The sequence below is a fragment of the Pinus tabuliformis genome, chromosome 1_1 (genome assembly GCF_031772625.1).
Source record: "Pinus tabuliformis cultivar Carrire ecotype Pingquan chromosome 1_1, CPIR1, whole genome shotgun sequence".
In the NCBI taxonomy this organism is placed as follows: Eukaryota; Viridiplantae; Streptophyta; class Pinopsida; order Pinales; family Pinaceae; genus Pinus; species Pinus tabuliformis.
In genome coordinates, this window is record NC_142297.1 from 647356769 (window position 1) to 647378658 (window position 21890).

A 21890-nucleotide genomic window follows, 5' to 3' on the forward strand; every position below is an offset into this window, starting at 1 on the left:
GGGTCTTTAGGTGGTAATATCCCATCTGAATTTTGATATTTTCACGGCGGCCCTCACATTTCATTGTCCCCCCATCAGCAATCTATACCTGGAAATTAAAAACTACTCTAACAAAAAAATTCATAGCTTCTGCGACTCTCTGATGGATAAAGTTATGTGTGTTGCCACTATCAATCAAGACTACTATAGGGCGATGTTTAATAAAACCTCTGATTTTGAGAGTTTGGGGAGAGGAAATGCCTGCCAAAGCATGGAGCGAGATAACTGGTTCTTCTAGTGTAGCTGGGAGCTCATTGTTTTGTTGGTTGTCCTTATCTTCCTCCTTTGGTCCCTCAAAGGATAGGGCTTCCTCAGATGAACTGTGATCAGTAGCATCAATTTGAAAGAATTTGGGTTCCTTGCATTTATGTCCCGGGGAGTATTTTTCATCACAGTAGTAACACAATCCTTGCTTTCTTCTTTTCGCCATTTCTGCTGGTGACACCTTTTTAACCTTAAGTGTTTGGGTAGTGCCCGGAGCCTGGGTGGGTCATCCCTTGGCTATGAAATTTGGACGATGCGACTAGGTCAGTAATGCGCATTCCACTTCACGAGCCATTGTGCAAGCTTCTAGCCATGTGGGTGGGTGGTGCATCCGGACATGAGCTTGGATGGTGTCTTTGAGACCACTGATAAAACATTCCAAGTAGAATTCATTTGCCAGACCTCCTGTGTGAAAGGCTAATTTCTCAAAGGCTGTAATATAGTCGTGTACTATGCCTATCTGTCTGAGCTTAGTAAGACAACCCAAAAAATTGGATTCACGTTCAAAGCATTCACAAAGGGATTTTGAGAATTCCTGCCAAGTAATTGGCCTTGCATAGCATTTTTGATGCCACTGCCACCATTTCCATCTTTCTTGGTCCAAGTAAAGGCCTCCCACATGTAGCTTAGTCTCATCATCTCTGATGTGATTCAGCGTGAAATATTGGTCCATTTGTGATAACCATATTTCCAGATTAGATCCATCAAATTTGTACATGTCCAGCTTGGGTGGTCGAGGGTGGGAATGTTGGTGGTTTCCATGGAAGTGAAGAGAATGACTAGATTCTCCTTCATGGTCTTCATTAAAAGCATATGCCTTTGATTGTATCGCCGACTTGCCCTTTGTGAATGTGTCGTTCAATGTCTGGATCTGCCTCGATAATTTCTCCAACCTATTTTCAATGGATTCCATCTTCTCATTGGCCATAGCTTGAGCTCTAGTTTCTACCATACACAGATCTGGTTCACTTGTCGTCACTGTGAAAAAATTTGGGACCGCCCGAAAATTGAAGCTGACAAGTGAATGGTACCACCTTGCTCAGCCCATCGTCCAGATTCTTATGGGCTAGGTCTCTTATAAGCATCCCAGGAAGGCCTCAAACTCTTTGAAAGGAGTTTTACTCCCCGCTTATCAATACTGCAGTAGCCAATTTCCAGAAAATTTAATCTTGCCCAATGTCCTGTGAGAATCACCCCAAGGAATAAGAGCCACAAGAATCCCTGCACAAATGGTCAGCTTTATTTGTGAAACCCTCAACTGTAGAGTGTGAGTAGGAATACGGCAGCGACCGAACCCCCGCTACTAAATTTGAATGGTATTCTGGTGGATCTAATTGTTGTGGCGGCGCAGAACCAAACCTTCCAGATCTGATCTGGCAAGGAAATGATGGGCGTTCTTCATATAGACAAGGGAACTATGGTCTCAAGGAGTGTCAGGTGCTACAGATCATAATATACATAAGGGTCCAACAGTGGTACTCGACCTAATATTTCAGGGCACTAACTAAGGAGGATCAACCATAACCTTAGTTGTACTACCCAACTACCCTATCATATGCGTGAGTAATCTCCTCGAGTGTTGTTCTCGGTGTACTGTAGCAGGAAGACGACCGACAGTTTATCTACAGCGAGGTTTCAGGTGAGCCTAGATGGCTTCCAATATACCCAGAGGGTACATGGAATACAATCCATGTGCGGTTCTGTCTAATGCGCTACTACTAGAAGGGTTACCCACAGGGATTACAAGGGATTCCAACAAGCGTGACCACCTCTTGTATTTTCTGCGTGCATGCTTCCCCAAATCCACAGGTTTATTCACGTTTAAAGACGCTGGAACACGTCTCTTGCCAAAAAAAAAAAATCTACTACAAATGGAGATACCACCGGCCCTGGAAAGTGCTTTGATACCACTTGTTATGCTCTTGACCTGCGAGAAAATGCCACAATACCAAATATGCAAGGAAATACAACCCAGAACATAGAACAAAATGAGAAATAACAACATGTATTTTATTATTCAGATATGAAAGAAATGTTCACTTGTCTCTTCGAGGGGGCAACCTCCAATAGAGTAGGGCTCAATTACAGAATAAGACACGACACTCCTCAATGGGGAGTCTATATCCTTTATATAGGATTCATACCTGCAATACCATGGGTCAGTACCATGGTTCTATTAATACCATGGCTCATTTGCAACTAACTATGGTCCCTTTCTTTAAATGTGGGTCAACCATTTACAATTATTAATATGGGCTTTATTGACTCTTTAACTAACTATAACTATGACTCGACCCTATTACATAAATAAGGGGGTTAGGGTTGGACCCTAACATTGTCATAAGTTGAACCCAAAACAAAAATTTTGGTTTAGTTGAAATTTGAAATTAAATTTGAGAGTTAGTTGTGAATTTTAGTTCGGATCTAGAGGGGCATGATGCTTACAGTGCAGTGATTCATAAGAGAGGAAAAAAAATTAAGTGGAAGTCACAACTAGTAGTTTTTAACCTATATTTGAAGCACAAACTAGGTAGCTATGGGAAAATCCAAGAGGCTGAGAAAGTCGAAGCAACAACAAAGGTTGTTTGAGGTTCATTTGAAAGAGTTGGAAGACAAAAGGAAAAATATTTTCTTCACATTGAAATTCATAAAATAATGGGTAGATGACAACATTCTTCCCCTCATTGCAAATGCAAAGATAGCCAAGGAAGCCTGGGATACTCTTGAAGGGAGTTTTGGTGTAATGGGGAGTAATCAAGTTAAATATGAAGAGTTTGGTGAGTCCCAGTTGAAAGTGGATGAGATTGATGATGGTCTGTTACCAGAAGCAAAGAAAGAGCACATAAATGTTTGTGAATCTCACTGTTCTCGACCACAAGTGGATGATGACTACACAGAATTTGCAGAAGAATTAGAAAAGAACACACATATGCTCCTAAATCCCACTGTGAATAGCCACAAGTGGATAATATTCAATTGAATCAAACAATATAGCTTACTAATGACAATGAAGTTGTCATTGGAGTAGCCATTGGCATGATGAATATAATAATTAAAATTGTCGATGCTAGTTTTGATGAATAACATTTAGCCAAAGGTGAATGGTTACAGATGATGCAATAGAAATAGAATATCAACATGATGTTAATTGTTGAGAGAAACCCACTTGAGTCTAAAAACCAAGTGGAAGACAACTTGTTTGTAGAAACATAAGTTAGTAAAGAAGTGGAAGTGACATAGGCAGAGAAGGAAGCACAAGAAGAGAAATCTCTCATTGCAGAGAAAAAATAACAGAATCAATATGGTTTTGCAAATATTTTTAAACTTAACCTTGATTTTGAATGTGCAGATGTTAGCAGCAACATGGAAGAATCAAAAAAATTGGAAGAAGAATTAAGGTTCCTTGAAGCATGGCTTGCAATACCATGTTTTGATAAAGTATGCATAAATGTTGTAGAAATGAATGTTGAAGATAGCATGGATAATGAAAACATTAATGAAATTTTCATGTTTTGGAGTTTTGAAGAGATAAAATTTTATTCTCATCTTATGTTGCAGAAAATTGATGAGAAAAATATTGAATATGAAAACCACACTACAAAATATGACATGTGGCAGCAGTCCACATACAAACCAATTTTCGAATAAATCAAGGACATGCTTAGACAACCTCGAACAATAGAAGAGTTGCACCAGCAAATGAAGAATCTAAAATTTAACGCCTTAACAAAAAGAAAAATCTAAAATAATTTAGAGGATATAGGATTTGGAAGAAAATAAAAAGAAAAGGAAATCCATCTCATGTCAAAATTGTAAGCCTAGTTGAGACTTAAACCATCAGGTATCTTAATTTATATTTTTTTGTGGTTGTAATTAAGGGGGAGTGTTGGAGAAACTAATTCCAACCACCTACTAGGCATCATAAAGCTCAATCTAGGTGTCATAGTCAGTTTTAATTTAGTCCAGTTTAGTTGAGTTACACTTGAGTTCCAGTTCAATCATTAATTATTGTTGTCTCCAATGTAATCTATTTAATTTTTTATAATATTGAGAAGATCACTTTCCTCCACATTTTTCATTTTTTAACATGGTGCAATATTGATGGACACACTAGTGTCACCCAAAGGAAAAATATAGTAGAGAAAATTAGTAATCCTTCAAATAAAAAAGGTTTGTTGTGTTTTAATATCAACTAGAGATGGATCATTGGGTATAAATCTTCCAACAACCAATCAGGTGATAATTTTTTATGGTTCCTGTAATCCAACACATGATCTTCATGCTCTTTTTCTTGTGTGAATATTTGTATAGATGAAGCATGTTTATGCTTATTGCTTGGATGCTCATGGAACAATGGAGGAAAAAATCTATAAACGGAAGGTAGCAAAGGAGGGTCTTGCAGCAGTTGTCAATAAGTAATAGGTTCACAGGTCCATTAATAAAGCAGAAGTTTTACCCTATTCAATATTGAAGATAAAGAAAATGTTGCCAATAATTATAATGGAGTAAAAGACCTAGGTAGAGAATACAGTAGAAGCACCAATTAATTATATTGAAAATCCACCTGTTGATATGCTCAGTTCCTCACCAAAAAATCTCCTTTTATGAAGATCTCACTTAAAGATCATTACTCAAGTTGGATTTCCAATTATCATGAACATGAGACTATTCTCCAAGGGAATGAAGATGAAATAATTTCCAAAGAAGAGTAAGATATGGCATGGGAAAAATTTTAAAAGTTCATGGAATAAAAAAATATCAAGTATTCCATGGAAATCTCTCATGTTAAGTTGTTCCAAGTAACAAATCAACATGTTGAAAAAAACACTGGAAATTATGACTTAAATCTGGGACAAGCCACAGTGACAAATTTGAGTAACAGGAATCATGTAATGACCAAAATTTCAATAGTGGTGACAAAGTTATAGTATAGAGCATAAACCAGAAATCTAATAACAAGGTTCATCCTATGGAGTAGAGATCGTATAGCAGTGAAATTGTCCCAATATGACTCGGCAATGTTATAACAAGATTCATAAACATCTCCTGCTTCAAGGTGAAGTGAAAATCCCAGTAAAAGTTATATGTGGTGACTGTGGTAAAGAGATTGGTTAGGAGCACTTGGTCAAAGGAGGCAATAGAAAGTAGTTCATGTTCCCCTCTAAAGATCGATGATGAAAGTTTTCAAATCTTGTAAAAAAAAATTATTATATTGTTCATGATAGCATGTATCTATACCCAATTAATATCATTTTAAGTGATTATATATTTTATTGCAATTATAATTATGGAATTTCTCCATTATTTCTGGGAAAAAAAAAAACAACAACAACAACAACAAGCATTATATTATTGACCATAATTGACAAGCATTCCCCATAGCATCCATGAGAAAGAGTAGTCATTTGGAATGATATGAGTAATTCCCACAAGTCCATACATCATAATTGTAAAGATAGTTCTTGTAGATCACGGCAGTGAGTGGCCATGACAAGGGTAATGTGGAGAGATGGTTGAAGCTTGAGTGAGAACCTCAAAAGCATTGTGAAATTCTCGCCTATTATTATCAAACCATAAGGAGTAAATCCAAAATGAACTTTTAAACTCAATTCTTGGACACTGTCATATTTTTTAAGGCTTTCCAGGGCATTATATAACAAATTCCTGCAATTCACAAGATTAATAGCATTAAGCCCTTTACAAACCCTAGTTAAGGACTCAATACTTGAATTATGCAAATTGCATATGGAAGTCAAGACAACATCCTACAGCAGAGTAAAATTATTCACAAACCCTAGACTTGAAATGCATTCCTGTGGTTATTCAGGGTTCCTTAATCTTGCAGTAATTGTAACTGGGTTTTTAAGGGATTCAGAGGCCAACTAGAGATATTGGTCCTGTAATCGATCCATGCACTTAGAGAGGTTTTAATTTCTTTCATGTTTGAATCCAGAAACTAGAGAAGGGAGGGAGGAGTGCACGAGACCTTATCATGAGATTTTGGGTCACTGCGTGAAAACTTTGTTCCATAATGCACACCATGGATGCCAAGAGTAGATCCCACGGCCCCTATAGTTGTGACAAGATAAGGAACAGCATTCCCTTATCACTTGTGGAAATCGTTGCTCTCCATTTTTTTCTTTCGTTAACAGAAACTATAACTCTAGTCTAGAAAATCAGCTTGTGGCAATCACTGCTCTCCACTTTGTTTTCCTTTTAGAAATTATAGCTTGTGGCAATCACTACTATTCTCCATTTTTTTTCTTTTTAGAAACTATAGCTTTGTTCAGGTGAATCAATCAAATGATAGGGAACCATCATTAATTTTTTTTCTCATTCCTTCCATAGGGCACCATTATCTTACTCCCGCACATTCCTTTTATTATAAAAGGAAAAAAAATTGTTGTTAGAGAGTCAGAAAAGAATAAATAAACATTAAATAAGATAAATATGAAGTAGGAAAATGGAAATTTGATATGAAATTGTTATTTCTTCTCAAACTATTGTCTTAAAACTCCATATCTTGTAGTAGTGTGGTGGCTACGGACTATTGGGTCTCAACAATTCACAATGCGTAAGGTGGTTGATAAGTGGTCATGTTTGGGTTTGAGGTGGTTTTGTTGTCACTTGGAAGTTTCATCTTGTAGGTTTTTATGTCAGATTCACAGGGTCACTTTCATTTGGTCACCTACATGGCGTGATTCCCCATTAATTCTAGGTGAGTGGGGGATTGGTGGGTGATGCAATGCCAAAGGGGACATGCCCGTAGGGGTGTTGTCCCTCGAGGGATGGGAGTGGTGCATCTAGTGTAACATCGGGATATTGAGGAGGAGGTTAACCAACAATCAGCTAATTCTCCAGGAAGAGCCAACCTTCCCCCCACATTTGACTATCAAAGCTCAGTTGCGTTAGGTCACATTATTGCTAGAGAAATTATCTCGGGCTCATCACAACAAACGCAATGAGCTCATAGCCTTTTGAATGATTTACAACATAATCAATGGCACATTATGGATATGTTGGTTTCTCTCTGGTGCAGGATGAAGTGGATTTAAGAGAGACCGGCCCACCTATAAGGAAGGGTGATTCATATAGAAGCTCGCGTGCATGAGGCCTTTTGTCATTCTCCATCACCTGATAATGTTTTAGATGCTCTTGGTTTGTGTAATGTTTCTTATTAGAGATGGTTGTTATTTTTTTGGGTTTTGAGATTCTTCTTCTCAATGTGGCCATTTTGCATGAAGTTATTTAGCTTTCTCTCACTATTATATTTTTGTTTTTACCATTTTCTCCTCGCCAGCAAGTCCCATTGGAATGAGGCTAGGAGAATTAAACTTTGTCAATTGATATAGATTCTAAAATAGAAAGCATGGACATATACCAAAGACCGTCTTTTAAAAACATGTTATTAACATATAGTTTGCAAACTAGATTGTAACTATAAAACCGACAAAATTTCACGCTTCCCCCAAAAAAACAACTTTGTAGTAAGAAACCATTTATAAATTTGGAGGATCTATCAACATCTTGTCTGACGGGTCTCCAAAATTGTTGTTGCCAAAGCTGCGTTGGCCTTCTTCATTTTTTTCGACTTGGAGATCACGAATTTGATGGTGCATTGTTTCATTTTCATCTTCAAGTTGGTTAACATGGCCTTTAAGAAGTGAAAATGAGATAGACACTAGAAATGAGAGTTGATATTCCTTAAAAATATTTCTATCCACGTAGCCTTTAAAATGTAAACATTCCCTTTGAGATACTAAGTGAACCAATAAAACAAGAGCCAAAATTGATTGATAATACTTACATATGAAGAGGAAGGTTCTCTTAGTGAAAAGAAGGAAAATCAGTCTGATTTAATTGTAGATTTTAACCCCGTACAAAAATTACCTACAAACTAATTCTTAAAAATGGAAAATATACAATGGCAAGAAACGCAAAACAAATATGCAGATATTTTCCCCTGGATCTCAAAATCTGTACTACCACATTGATTTTTCATTATGCTCCTTTCAATGTTACAATATATATATATATGTTGAAGCATTCATAAACCCCAATACATTAATCCTGGATTAGAACATAACAGTAGTTTCCTTTACCGAATCTACAAAATATCATGGGAATAAATCCATCATGTCTAAAACCATGTGCGAAACCCATGCACAAAACCATAAGTAGGTCCACCCATCTAATATGGTCCAAAAAAAAAAACCCACGGCACCGCCTCAAACCCCATATAGGGGGGTTATCGCGCCCTTGAAACCCCTCGAAAGGGGGGGTTGCGCTTGGTGCAACAAACAGGGCGAGATATCACCCGCCACATGTGCAACTAGTCATGGAAATAATATAACATACACCCAACATTAATTCACTTTGGCCCTTTGAGCATCAAAAGAAAACTGAATCCACCAACTACCCAGAAGGCTCCAGAAAAAGAGGAAATTCTCCAGGAACTACTCCAATTGAAATTTTCTAATGGCTAAAATCTTGAAGGTGGAATTTCCTACACCCCAGAGTTCGAATTAGCCTTTGATTGCAATAAATTACGCAACCTTACAACCCTCTAGGAAGCTACAGCAAGGACTATATTTCTATCAAAGACCAAGCCATCCATAAATGGATCCACATGCATGGAGAGGGAGGGTGTATGTTGAGCACACATAAGACTAGCCAGCTCAACCTTGATGATTATATCATGATGCCAATTGAAATGAAGTCGCCCGTCATTATGTGATGGGACAAAAAATTTGGCTAGGGGGGTCAACTTAATATTGTATTCTTGTTGCACATTATTACCCGCTTTCTATTGAGAGGAAGAGAGTATTCATATAGATATAGCTTCATGGAATAATTATCATGCCTATAACAAAATTAATTACTAATTTCCTTGCTTCAAGGAGGCACACTTGTTTTCTTAAGCATTTGCTACTACATTTTGGCATCGCAAGATGTGGAAATAAGACTTATGAGAAAAAGAGTTAAGAAAACTTGTGATCCGACTTAGAAGGAGGCTTAGATATTTTTTTTTGGGAGAAGAACCCTTGAGGAGATGCTAAATAATGATGAGGGAGTCTCCAATGATCACTTTTTTATACACATCCCTCTCTTAAGCCAGTTTGAGGTTGAGAAAGAGCCCATATATTTATGCCAGGTTGTTTTTTCTCTGTCCTAACCCCATGCATAATGAACTTTTTGTTTTCCATTGGGACCCAAAAGAATCCCTCCCCCTCGTGCCACCCCTAACATCTAGTAGGATTATTAACCGTGGATATTCATCCCCATTTTATCATAGATATTCATAATATGTAAATAGAATTTGTAACTAGACCATGGCTTATTAATACCACATGTCCAAAAAATCATAACTCATTTCATATGACACTTGTTCATATCATATTTTTTCAATTAATCAATTAATTAAAAGGAAAAAAGGCATAACTACTTTGGAAATAAGTCTCAACCTTTGATTTTTTTATACTATTAAGATTATTCTAAAATATTCTATGGAAGTTAAATCCCTACCATCAACCTAATAATTATTGATAATTAAATTGATATTCTAAAAGCCCTATTCCAAAATAAACATGTCTATGGGCATAAATATATTAGTTAATAGTCCCGGATGCGGGTGTTTAGGCACGCAGGTACTATGCAGCGACCTTGGGTTGGCAAATGGCGAGGCCACCTGGCCACCCACGCTTCCACTCAGAATCATATACAGAAAGCCACTGCCAATATTAATGGCACATTTCTCGCAAAGTCTTCTATGTTGCCTACGGACTGGTTCTTCGGGCTTGAATCTCTGCTATGAACTGCTAATTACAGGTCCTTCTATTCCCATTGACCACTCATTCCTTAGCACTGCTCCTTCTCGTCCTCATCCACTCAATTTTTCCCAGGTGAGCATGCCTCATTTGCGTCATCAAATGCACTACAGGAGGGGCAGTAGCAGAGGAAGATCGCCCCCCTCCTTGTCCCTCTCTGACTCGTCCCCCTCTGACTCATCCTCTCCTTCGACGGTTCATTTCTCTGGACACTATTCAACCACTCGCAGCGGTCAGGGGTGGGCTTAGACTGCAGGTCCTCGGCCTATTGACGCTGCTCCCCAGCCTCCTACTGCCTCTGTATCATCTCTGCAGCCTAGTCATTCTGCACAATTTCAATTTTGTTGCATGCTAGAACGTCCCTACATAATAGCGACTATCTCGGTGGCATTTAGAGAGGAGCCACAAAACTCTGAAGACCCAACCCGCAATACTCAGGCACAGAACACCACCAGCAAGAGAAAAGCCCCTGGAAGCAGCTCAGGGACGCATAGAAGCACCGAAGGGACACACCAATCCAGGCCACTTCAAGAACATGGAAGAAACTCCGATAGACAAACAGGATGCAGAATATGACATGGAGGTGTATAGATGTCTAATAGTAAAAGAACGTCCTCCTCCTAACGACACCTAGCTGGTTAATGTTTTTCAGGTTCTGGGTTCCCGACTCCCAATACTATGGGTCTATTCTGGTGTTTTTTTATGCAATGTTGTTAATTTTGATGATTGTTCAAAAAACTATTCCACTCTGGCACTACAGGCTGTTACCCCTGCGTGGGCAGCAAATTCTTATAATTTTGGACTGGTTTCCCCGATGTGGACAGACTCTTTCTAGTCTTTTGTTGTTAAACATGACATAATTTGGGGCTTGCTCTGCAGAGACCGGTACCTCCTTGTACTACTTTTGTTACATTAATAAAATTAATCTAATTTAGAATATATATATATATATATATATATATATATATATTAGTTAATAAAAATTTAAATTTGATATATTTGTTTTAAAATATTATAAATAAATTTGATATATTTATTTTAAAATGTTATAAAATTACATTCAACTAATATGGTGTCAAACAATAATTAAAACAATTAAAACAAAAAAGACTTTTGTTTCTCACATTTAACTGCTAATATGCTCTTCCAAAACTTAAAATCTGCCTCCACCATCACTTTCTTTGCATATGGATGAATGTGTAGCACATTATAAACTACGTTGTTTTTTATAATTTCCAATAAAAATAAATATGTAATATATTAAATAGTGGTTTCTTAGTGCACTACTCAAGTAACTAACCATTAAGAACCGTGTATTTTAACGAATCATGTAACAAAAGAAAATAGCAAGGGGATTTATGTGTTCTTAGTATAATGTAGATTATATTTATTATTAATTAGAATAATAGGTACCTTTATAATTTTATACATATGTCTATTTTAAAATAGGGATTTTATAATTTTAATTTATTTATAATAATTATTAAAATATTTATAGTAATTACATGTTGAGATTTATTTTCAAATTAGTTATTTCATTTTAATGAAATTAAATTAATTAATTAAAAAAATTTATATAAATAAGTGTCATATATAGTGACTTATGATTTTTAGGGCATGTGATATTGATAAACTGTAGTATTGGTCAATGGTATTGTAACAAAACTTATTTACAAACTGAGAATTTCTATGGTAAAGTGAGGGTAAATCTCCATGGTTAAGAATCTTTTTCAACTTTTCTTAGATATTGGTTTAGCCATATATTAATTTTTTATAATTGACCACAAGAATAATAATTTAAAATAAATTTACAAGTTAGTTAGTTTTTATTATTTTTACATCCATAGCCATGTATATTTTGGAATAGGGCTTCCATAAATTCAATTTAATTATCAATATTTATTAGGTGGATGGTAATGATTTAACCCCCATAAAATATTCCATAACATTCATAGTAATGTTGTACAAATCATAGGTTGAGATTTATCTCCGAAGTACTTATACCCTTTTTCGCTTGTTTATATCCATGTGTGTGGCTTGTGCCTGTCTATGTGTGTGTATTTGACTTATATACACTTTTTCATAATTGACAATAATAATAATAATAATTTAAAATAAAGTTAAAATTTTCTTATTTTTTATGATATTTTTTAATTTTAGCAAAAACAATTGTTGAATAAATGCCATATCATGCTCGAGATAGTTATGTTATTAGCATTTACCAAGCCTAGACTCTAGCAATCTATTTATTATTAGAAAAACTAATTTTCAAACATTTTATTGAACCATAACTTGAAGGTCATATTGCAATATTTGAACAAGATAATGCCATGTGGATAACTACTTCATGTATTTTATGCTACAATTTATGAATATGGTTTCAATCCACTTTGAATCTCAATTTATTAGCTCCTCCAAATACAAGACTATAGGATTTTGTTTTCCTATTAACGATTATTAATTTAGCTACATTGACCAATGCAGGTTATAATTTATTAACCATTATTAATTTAGCTACATTGATCAATGCAGCTTATAATTTATTTTGCAATCTTTCCCATAATATAATTTTAACTTGATTGGTAGGGACTAAGTTGTCTTGTAACACTTATCTACGAAGATGAACATGCAAACAAAAAAATATGACTAAAGTGTGGACATGATAGGTACCAAAATTAAAAAGAAGGTTAAGACACATAGTCATCCTCTTATGATATTGAAACACACATAATCTCAGGTATTCAAAGTATCATTCATTGCAAAAATTTAATTATGTTACAATGATGGCATGCCTCACATAGAAGTGAGCTAAGATTTATGGAGATCCTAGTGGATTAAATAACCATGAAGCATATAGATGATATGTGGCCTAATAAATTCAAGGATGAAGTATAAAAACTTTGATTGAGCATAGAAATGAATGAGTTAACTTATATTCCCTCCAAAACACCAACTATTTTATTTGGTGAATGGTAATGATAAGTAAAAATATTGCCTATGGTTATTCATAAGAAATGAATATTTCATGTTAGCTCATACATCTTTTAGTAAGAAACAAGTAAATAAAATGAAAGTCTATTTTCAAGCCTTCATGGTTGAATTAAAGAAATTATTGGAAAGGATAAAAATATGCAATATATGAAAACCCATCCAAGAGAAATTTCTTTCATATTTTATGGGATATGTGCATATACCATGCATAATTATCAAAAATTGGTGTTTTCTCTAAAAAAAAATTTAAACAATTTAAACAATATTATTATAATTGTAATATTATTTGGCATATTTAACTTGTGCAAGTGTCTTCTTTGCAAATATTTTGTTTCATATACAATAGCATTGTAAACCTCCTAACAAAAAAAGTATCATTAATGTAAATGTTATATAACTCTTATAAATACTACGTGGTATAGCAACCTAATGAAACTAATGTATGACTATTCCAAGCTATTTATCCCCAAAGACGACACTCATAAAAGAGAAACATCTAGCTTTAATAGCAGACTAAGGGAAACACAAAGAACTAAAATAATGACATCACCAAAATAACTTGATACATATAAAATAAAATAAAGAAGAAGGAAATCATAAAATTCTTCAAATCAAATGGGGAATCTATGTTCAATGATCAAACGTTATTAACACCTATGTTGAAAAACTTCCCAATGGGATGAAAAGAAGTTATGCATTTTTTGAGCTTCCATATCTAAAGTAAAGTTCAGATGGAGCAATCCCATATGCATATCATAAAATAAAGGTGGAATATTAGGTGTTAGGATATATCTTATTTCTTTTAATACTAAAAACAAACATTGGATAGGAAAAGAAGGAAGAGGCTAGTTTCTCTTGGTATTGATTTTGTAAAAGGGTGACCCACATTTGTGAAAGATGTTATATTGGGTGTGAACCTTCTTTATACAAGTCAAATCTCGAAAACGAATTCATCATAAAGAGGAATGTGTTGAGTGTTGAGGTTGAAACATCATGACATTTTGAACCTTCTAAACACATATATGTCAATTATATCTTTATTTTTCTATAGTATAACTTATACTATGCACCAACAATTTGATGCTAGTTAATTGTATGCATGTTTATTTTCTATTGTTATTGTCCTTTTCTCATGCTTGGTTCTATGAACCATGACTTCCCGTAGGAATTGTCTATAGTATAGCTTATACTATGCACCAACAATTTGATGCTAATTAATTGTATGCATGTTTATTTTCTATTGTTATTGTCCTTTTCTGATGCTTAGTTCTATGAACCACGACTTCCCGTAGGAATTGTGAGCACCATATATAAAGTATTCACATGGATAGTATCCATGATGACAGATAGCTAAGATTATTATTTTTATGCATGAGAAGCAACTACCCATAACTATCATGGAGTTGTAAGTCCATATTCCGAATCGCATAGCTCATGAGGTTGAATTATTTAAGGTGGTATAATGTCATTGGATATACATATGGGAGAGGTACATGAAAATTTTGAAGTTCATTGTTTGACAAAAATAAATAAAGAGGTTTATAGAAAAGGGTACATATTATATGATTTACCTTATTATGATAGGGAGTAAGTCAAGAAAACCAATGACACATGAAGAAGAAGAGTGGTTTATTCGATAACATTTGCTCCAAAAATAGACCTAGACCTAGTACTAAGGGAATTATAAAATAATTTTATTTATGCGACATCATGCTACCATAGAAGCGAGGCTAATCTAGGATTATGAGATGAAAGTTAAAAATAATAACGAAAATTTTAGATTCATGTGTATAGAAAATAAATGAGAATAAATATCATACAATAAATAATTATTATTAATAATTGAGGTGTAATAAAGAGTAAGTCACTTATATTTTGTAAATATTCTACTAAGTAACTATTTGTCATAAACTTGATAATATATATTTGATTTCATATTATTTCTTTTGACTCCAAAAATACATTAGTGAATTAATACAATGATGTCTTCAATAAATGTGTTATTTGCAATAGAGATGCAACACAATTGTGGGTTACATTGTATGAAAAGAAGAGAAGGAAACGAGACATTGATATAAAATAGCTCATTTGGCTATATGGTAGGAGCATGTATTATATTGATCATTTAAAATAAAATATGTCAATGATACATCCCAAGAGTTGGGTGGCTAGCCAAATAATACAAAAATATGGCACCTCAAATCATTACTTATGTGGTGAAGGGAATGCAATAAACATATGTATTATATGCAATAACTCTTTAATTATCTATTCATGCCAACTATTCATTAAAAATGCATATTTTAGTTATAGCATGTATTATACTTTTATTAATGAATGGATTATTAGACATATGACATTATACTTTGTTATCGTTTTTATAGATGCATTTTTTCCCATCCATGTGGGCATATGGACATCATTCTCTCACTAAGGATGTTAATGATGGACATGTCACACTTGAATGTTGAGTGGAGGTCAAGTTCAACCAATGTAATCATGATAGACATGTACATGATTAAAAGCTAAGAGAGGAGAAGTTAGGACATGTTACAAATATATAGGAGATTGTGCAAGTGGACACCTAATTTTTCCAATCTCTTATTTTTCGGTCTAAGTGGTGGGATACATTCTAATGAAGTAACATAAAGGAATATTAGGATAGTGAGATAATATGTTTTAACTAAGAATATGTGGAATGGAAAGAATGAGCCTTATTTTTCCCAAAACATTGCAACAATGTGTTTTTTTCCTTAGATGTGTCAAATAGTGATTGGTAGTTTTTACTAAGACATGGTTCAATATTAAGACATGTTTTTCATAATAGCAATGTTATCATGCCTAGCAAGGAAGATAATTAGGGTAATGGAAACAAAGAGATATGTACAAGGGTGAGTACGTGAAATTTGTGGATGCTTAAGATGTAATTAAATATCTAAAAAACCCACTCATGTTATGAAATGTAAAATGTTAACATGTTTGCAAAAGATAAGTTTGAGGTGGCCCAAGCTTGGATACTCACAAGATATGTAGGTTAGGTAAAAATGAATATTCCACATTCTAGTTTAACAAAATATGTGCATATTTTAGTTCACCAAAACATGTACATAATATAAAGGCATAAGCAAATTAGTTCTTTCATAACATGTAATAATTATTAACATATAGAAATATGCATGTGTTCTTGATAACTAAGATAATTCCATGGTGTAAGATGAAAAAGTGACTACTTTAGGGCCAATAACCATAAAATTTGGACCCCGTGATTACTGTCAAGACTTATAAACTATGAATAGGAATGTAAACTAAAATATATCCCAATATGGGATCGTTTACTCTGTGAATTGGATATGGGGATGATTTTGTGGTTCATTTTCCATAAACCAAAGAGCTTACCCCTAATAAGTTTTCTAAGTACCATGATCATGTCTGAAGACCATATCATAATGTAGGCCCTATAAATCATATCATTCTCCTATTAAGAGAAATTTAAGGCTTCATACTTCTCTTAAATTATATATAAATTGTCATGGACATTTCACTAAATAGCTTGTCTATATCTATTAAAATGAAATGAAATCTACAAAATGAAGGGTTAATTCCTTTAGAATCTGTATCTATTATTATTAAAATTGTTGTTTATGCATTCCATATATAAAATTAGAAAATAGAGAACAATGAAATACAAACATACAACAATCATCATGAACGACAAGATATGCTCTAAGAAACCCTTTTAGGACAAAACTCAGGTGGAAAGTGAGATTTCTTTGCTCTTTTTTTTCTAGAATGGAAATAATGTAAATACAAAGGAGAAGTCACTCTCTATGGATTTACTAGAGGCATGTGGCCTTTGGGATACTATAGAATAGAATCTCATTAGTTATGCTCTTTCACTCCCACTTCCAAGTTGTTATATTATTTTATGGAACCAAATGCACTTGAATATAATGGAACCCCTTTTCCTTCTACTGGCTCGATTACAACAACTTGATAGCCAACTAGAGGTTAATTTCGACTCCTATAACTCTCAACTAGAGTTACAAATTTGACCCTTATAGAGTCTGCTTCATAATCTCCACATGGCTTGCCCCTTTTCCATGAGTAACAAGATTTACATGGAATCCTCTTGAATCGTGGTGGTAAAAATAAGAAGTTCAACTTATCGGTGGCATAAAGTTTGTGTACAAAATATATTCAATGTCTTTCTTACACCATTAGAAATTACTATGAGTGTATAACATTTCCAAGGTGTGATATTCAAGTGAGATATTTTTTGGACTATATAAAAGCCTCATTTAATGCCTCAAACCACCTCTAGAATTCAAAGTATTTCTTACACCATTAGAAATGACTACAAGTGTAGAACACTGCCAAGGTGTGATATTCAAGTGAGTTCTTTTTTGAGCTATATAAAATCCTCATTTAATGCCTCAACCCACCGCTAGAAAGTGTCAAACCCTAGTTCACCAAACTAGGACACCCCAGCAAAAATGGCCATGTAAGTTTATTGCTCCAACTTTTCCACTCTAAAAGATTCAAGATGGATGAAATTTAGTATAACGAACCAATTCATATCATTAAAATGTAGAAGTATTAATGAATCTTACTGATTCTTAAAATTCCAACCATAAAAACTTCAGTGGTATTTTTGTAAAAGTGTTTAGATTTACAATGATTTTATATAGTTTTTAGAAACTTTAGGTGATTTTTAGAGTTAAATATTTTTTCCTATAGAATTTGGGTAATTCATTTTAGGAAAAAATAAAATTGGTGAATTGTATTTTTTTTGGAAAAAATGTGGAAGATTATCCCATGGGTGAAATTCAACCCCTAAAATTTTTCTTTCTCCTATGAGTCAAATGTGGATTTAATTTTAACAAATAACACAACATAAATGGATCTCATGCCCCAATCTATGGTTCTATGAATAAAATTAGAGAAGTATATCTATAAAGGTTCTTTTAAGCCTCATTGGTCGTTAGGGTAATAATATCCCTAACCAAATAAGTAGATAGATGGGTTGTTATTTATTTTTATGAATGAAGGCCACATTTAGTTAAAAAGGCCAATGTTGTAGCTTGAAAACAAAAAAAATAAGAAGGCTTATTAGAAGGTTCGGCATACTAGAAATTTATTTCTCTAGAATATTCCTAGCAGGTAAATAGTACTATATAAAGAAGTAGAAGAAATATAATTATATACCTTATGAAGTTATTTGTAATTAAATCTCTACATATTGGAGGTTGTCCCCTTGAAGAAATAAGTGAAAATTGATTCTAGTAATAAAGGTATAAATTTTTGTTGTAATTTGGTTCATTATTTTTCTATTGTGGTTATAATTTGTCTTTTCTATAATAAATTTGGGTAAAATCTAGTATTTCTACCTTGTGTCTTTCAATCTAATAATGAAGAATACTGGAAGTGGTATCATAGCACTTACATAAGAACATATTTTAGAGCAATTTTTTTAAGCCATGTATCTTTTCTAACATCTATAAATTACATAGTGATCTATCATTCAATAAGTCAAACTATAGGAGGGGAAGAATATAAATGGGAAATACAAAGGGTTTCACCTAGTTGAACACCCTTGTAACCCTTGTTGGTACCCTTTTGACAAGTAAAATATTAGATAGAATATATATACAAAGATTCACTTCCATGTACCATCGGGTATATCAAAGTTCCTGCGGGTTTCTTAAAACTAGTCTTTAACAAGCCAATGAACTATCTAGCTATTATAGTGGCACCAAGAAAGAAACTCACATATATTGCTCTCTAGTACCTTGGTAATTGGGTAGTATGTATAAGGGTATAGAGCCTCCTTAGTTAGAGCCCCAGGAAATTGAATTTATTGCTACTATTGGACCCTACACACATATGAAAGACTAATAACACTTGGCACTCTCTTGCCCTCGAGACCCTTGAAACCCTATTCTTTTCTACCAATCCTATAAATTCATACAAAAGGAGTTGCCTTGAAAATTCATGCATTCAATCTTAGAAACTCCACTTCCTATTACTAATCAACAAAATTTCTATGTAAAATATCATATTGAAAATTTTAGCATTTTTTTTAGTGTAGTGTTTCTTTTCCCAAGGGAGAAATCATAACTTTCATTAATAAAAGTGAAAATTACATGTTGTAGATGTTAATATAGCATATCCAAAATAAGTGATTGTTGATCATTCAATAATCAGTTGAAATAGTGTCCATATATAGTCTCTAAAATCAACTAATTGTCAGATACTCCATAAAAAAGGACCTACATAAAATTGTCCTAATAAATATATCATGTATCTACTATATATAATCATAAAAAAATCTTGTGATATACTCTATAGTACAAAAATACCAAAATAGATGTGAGCGTTGAAATCATGCATGGTCCATAGCTTCCTATAGAATATCATCAAAAGGGAAATGCTAATACTGATAAGGGTCATTTCCATTCTTCTCTATGATCTTACATATCCCATTGTTCTTTTGTGCACCTTCTTTGGATAGTTGATCGAAAATCATATTCCTCTCCCTATAAATGTGATGACAAATAATAAGACCAAATTGTCATTTAATCAATAATACATTATCAACCATGATTTTGAGTGTGTGCATGTGACATGTATATTTTTTAGAAAACAAATCAACAACCACCGTGGAGTCTCCAACAACCTATAGTTGTTGGCATCCCTTTTCTAACGAAAAAAGAAGGAGCAATTCTATATTGTATAATTCCCCATATTTATTTGTAATGGGACCCAACCCTAATTTTATCTTAAAATGATGATCGTGATTTAAATATAATACTGCCCCTCCACCACATCTACTATTTTGTGGTGATCCATCAAGTATACCCAAGGCATAGAATGATCAATATGTTCAGCCATAATGGATCCATTTTTAGATTTGGGTTATTCATCATGAATAAGGTTATAAATTTCCATTACTTGTGCTCCAATAAACTTAGGAGAGATGACTTTGTCTTGAAAAATTATACGATTTCTACCTAACCATATGCCCCAACATATAACTAGAGGAAGATTTTATAATTTGTTTGGTGAAGCCTCACTCTACCAAGATCTCCATGCCTTCTTGAAAGTCTCACCTCGCCATCTAATTCAAACAGTTAAATATTGACAAATCATATTCCATATTTGGACAATTATCTAACATGAAAAAAATAAATGATCTACATATTCCTCCGCGGATTTTCACAAAGCACACCATGATTTCCCATGGAGAGATCTCCTTTGTAAATTATCACATGTAGGAACCTTATTCTCTAGTAGGCACCATAAAAATAATCGAGCTGTGGTTGGGCTTTTTAATTTCTATATGAGCTCCCACCTCCAAATATGTTCCTCCGGTTCTTTTCCTGCACAGACACACACACACGCATATATATCCTTATTTTGATGATTATCTTCCAATCAGAGGGTGGTTCCATATAATTTCATCCTCCCTATCCACTATCCTGACATGTGAAAGTTTGAGAGATCTTGTGTAATCATTCCATAGTTGCTACCATTCTACAAGAATATTTAAATCATGAGTTGAATGCCAACTCTGACCCCAAATAAAAGTATCTTTTGGATATACAATTTGATTTAAGGTTCTCCTGCATTGTATGTCCAATAAATTTACCACTTCAAGTGGAAGGATATGTTGATCCCCACATCCCGACCATGGGTCTAGCCCAATTCAGACCTGATCGCCTGATCCCACTCTCCAAGCCAAATTAGATTTAATGATTGTAAAATAATCAATCATTTCCTTCCATAAGTAGATATGTTATGTTTTCTCTTGTTTTGATGCTTGATCTGGACCTCTAGGGATAGTGGGGAAATATATTTTCTAGATACCACTTATGTCCATAAACTAACAGTAGTCATTAATGTCCATCAAACCTTTGCAGCAAGCGCCTGTGAGAAACAATGTAAATTTTTTAATCACCATCCTCCCCATTTTTTAGGAAGTGCAATCCTTTCCCACCGAACCCAAGCTAAAAAATTCCTTCATTTTTGCTTCTCTATAAGGAACCACAAAAACATTTTTGGATCATATTCAGAATGCCCTTGGGAATCCATGACAAGGACATCCAGAATACTGGAATAACCTCCAAAACTTATTTTATGAGAACCAATCTACCTACATGAGATAACCATCTGTGGCTCCATACTTTAATTCTCTTTTCAATTTTCGCCAACGGCCACATCCAATCAGGTAGTTTTAGTCATTTGGCTTCATATGAAAGCCCAAGTATTTTAGCCTATCATCAAAATAACTGAAATTTAAATTGTTCTTGAGAATATGCAACCTCCTCTTTTGAGCACCCAATTGCAAATATTGATGATTTATGTAAATCTATCTCCATATCCATAGCTTTGTAAAATAAGTTGAGAATGGTTTTACTAGCATCCACATCACTTCAAGAATAATCAATAAAAATGAGGATATCATCTACGGAAAGTAAATGAGTCAAATTTATCTCTCTTGCTACCTGAGCACCCTTCAACCTCCCCCTACATTTCGCATGTCTGATCAATATGCTAAGACCTTCTACAATCAACAAAAAGATCAATGGGGATAGAGGAAACCCATGTCGAATTCCTCTGTCCATAAGAAAAAAATATAACACTACCTTGTTAGTTAATACAACAAAAGAGACAAATGATATGCAAGACATAATCTAGTTTATAACATCATTATTAAAACCCAAATGAATGAGTAGCATCCTGATATACAACTAGCTAGATCTATCATAA

The 21890-nt window shown here is 34.1% G+C and overlaps 1 pseudogene; it reads left to right on the forward strand.

Annotated features, from left to right (window-relative positions):
* LOC149215037 (protein CHROMATIN REMODELING 20 pseudogene) overlaps positions 1 to 5231 on the forward strand; it is a 42581-nt pseudogene extending 37350 nt beyond the window's left edge.
* Positions 5232 to 21890: the final 16659 nt, after the last annotated feature.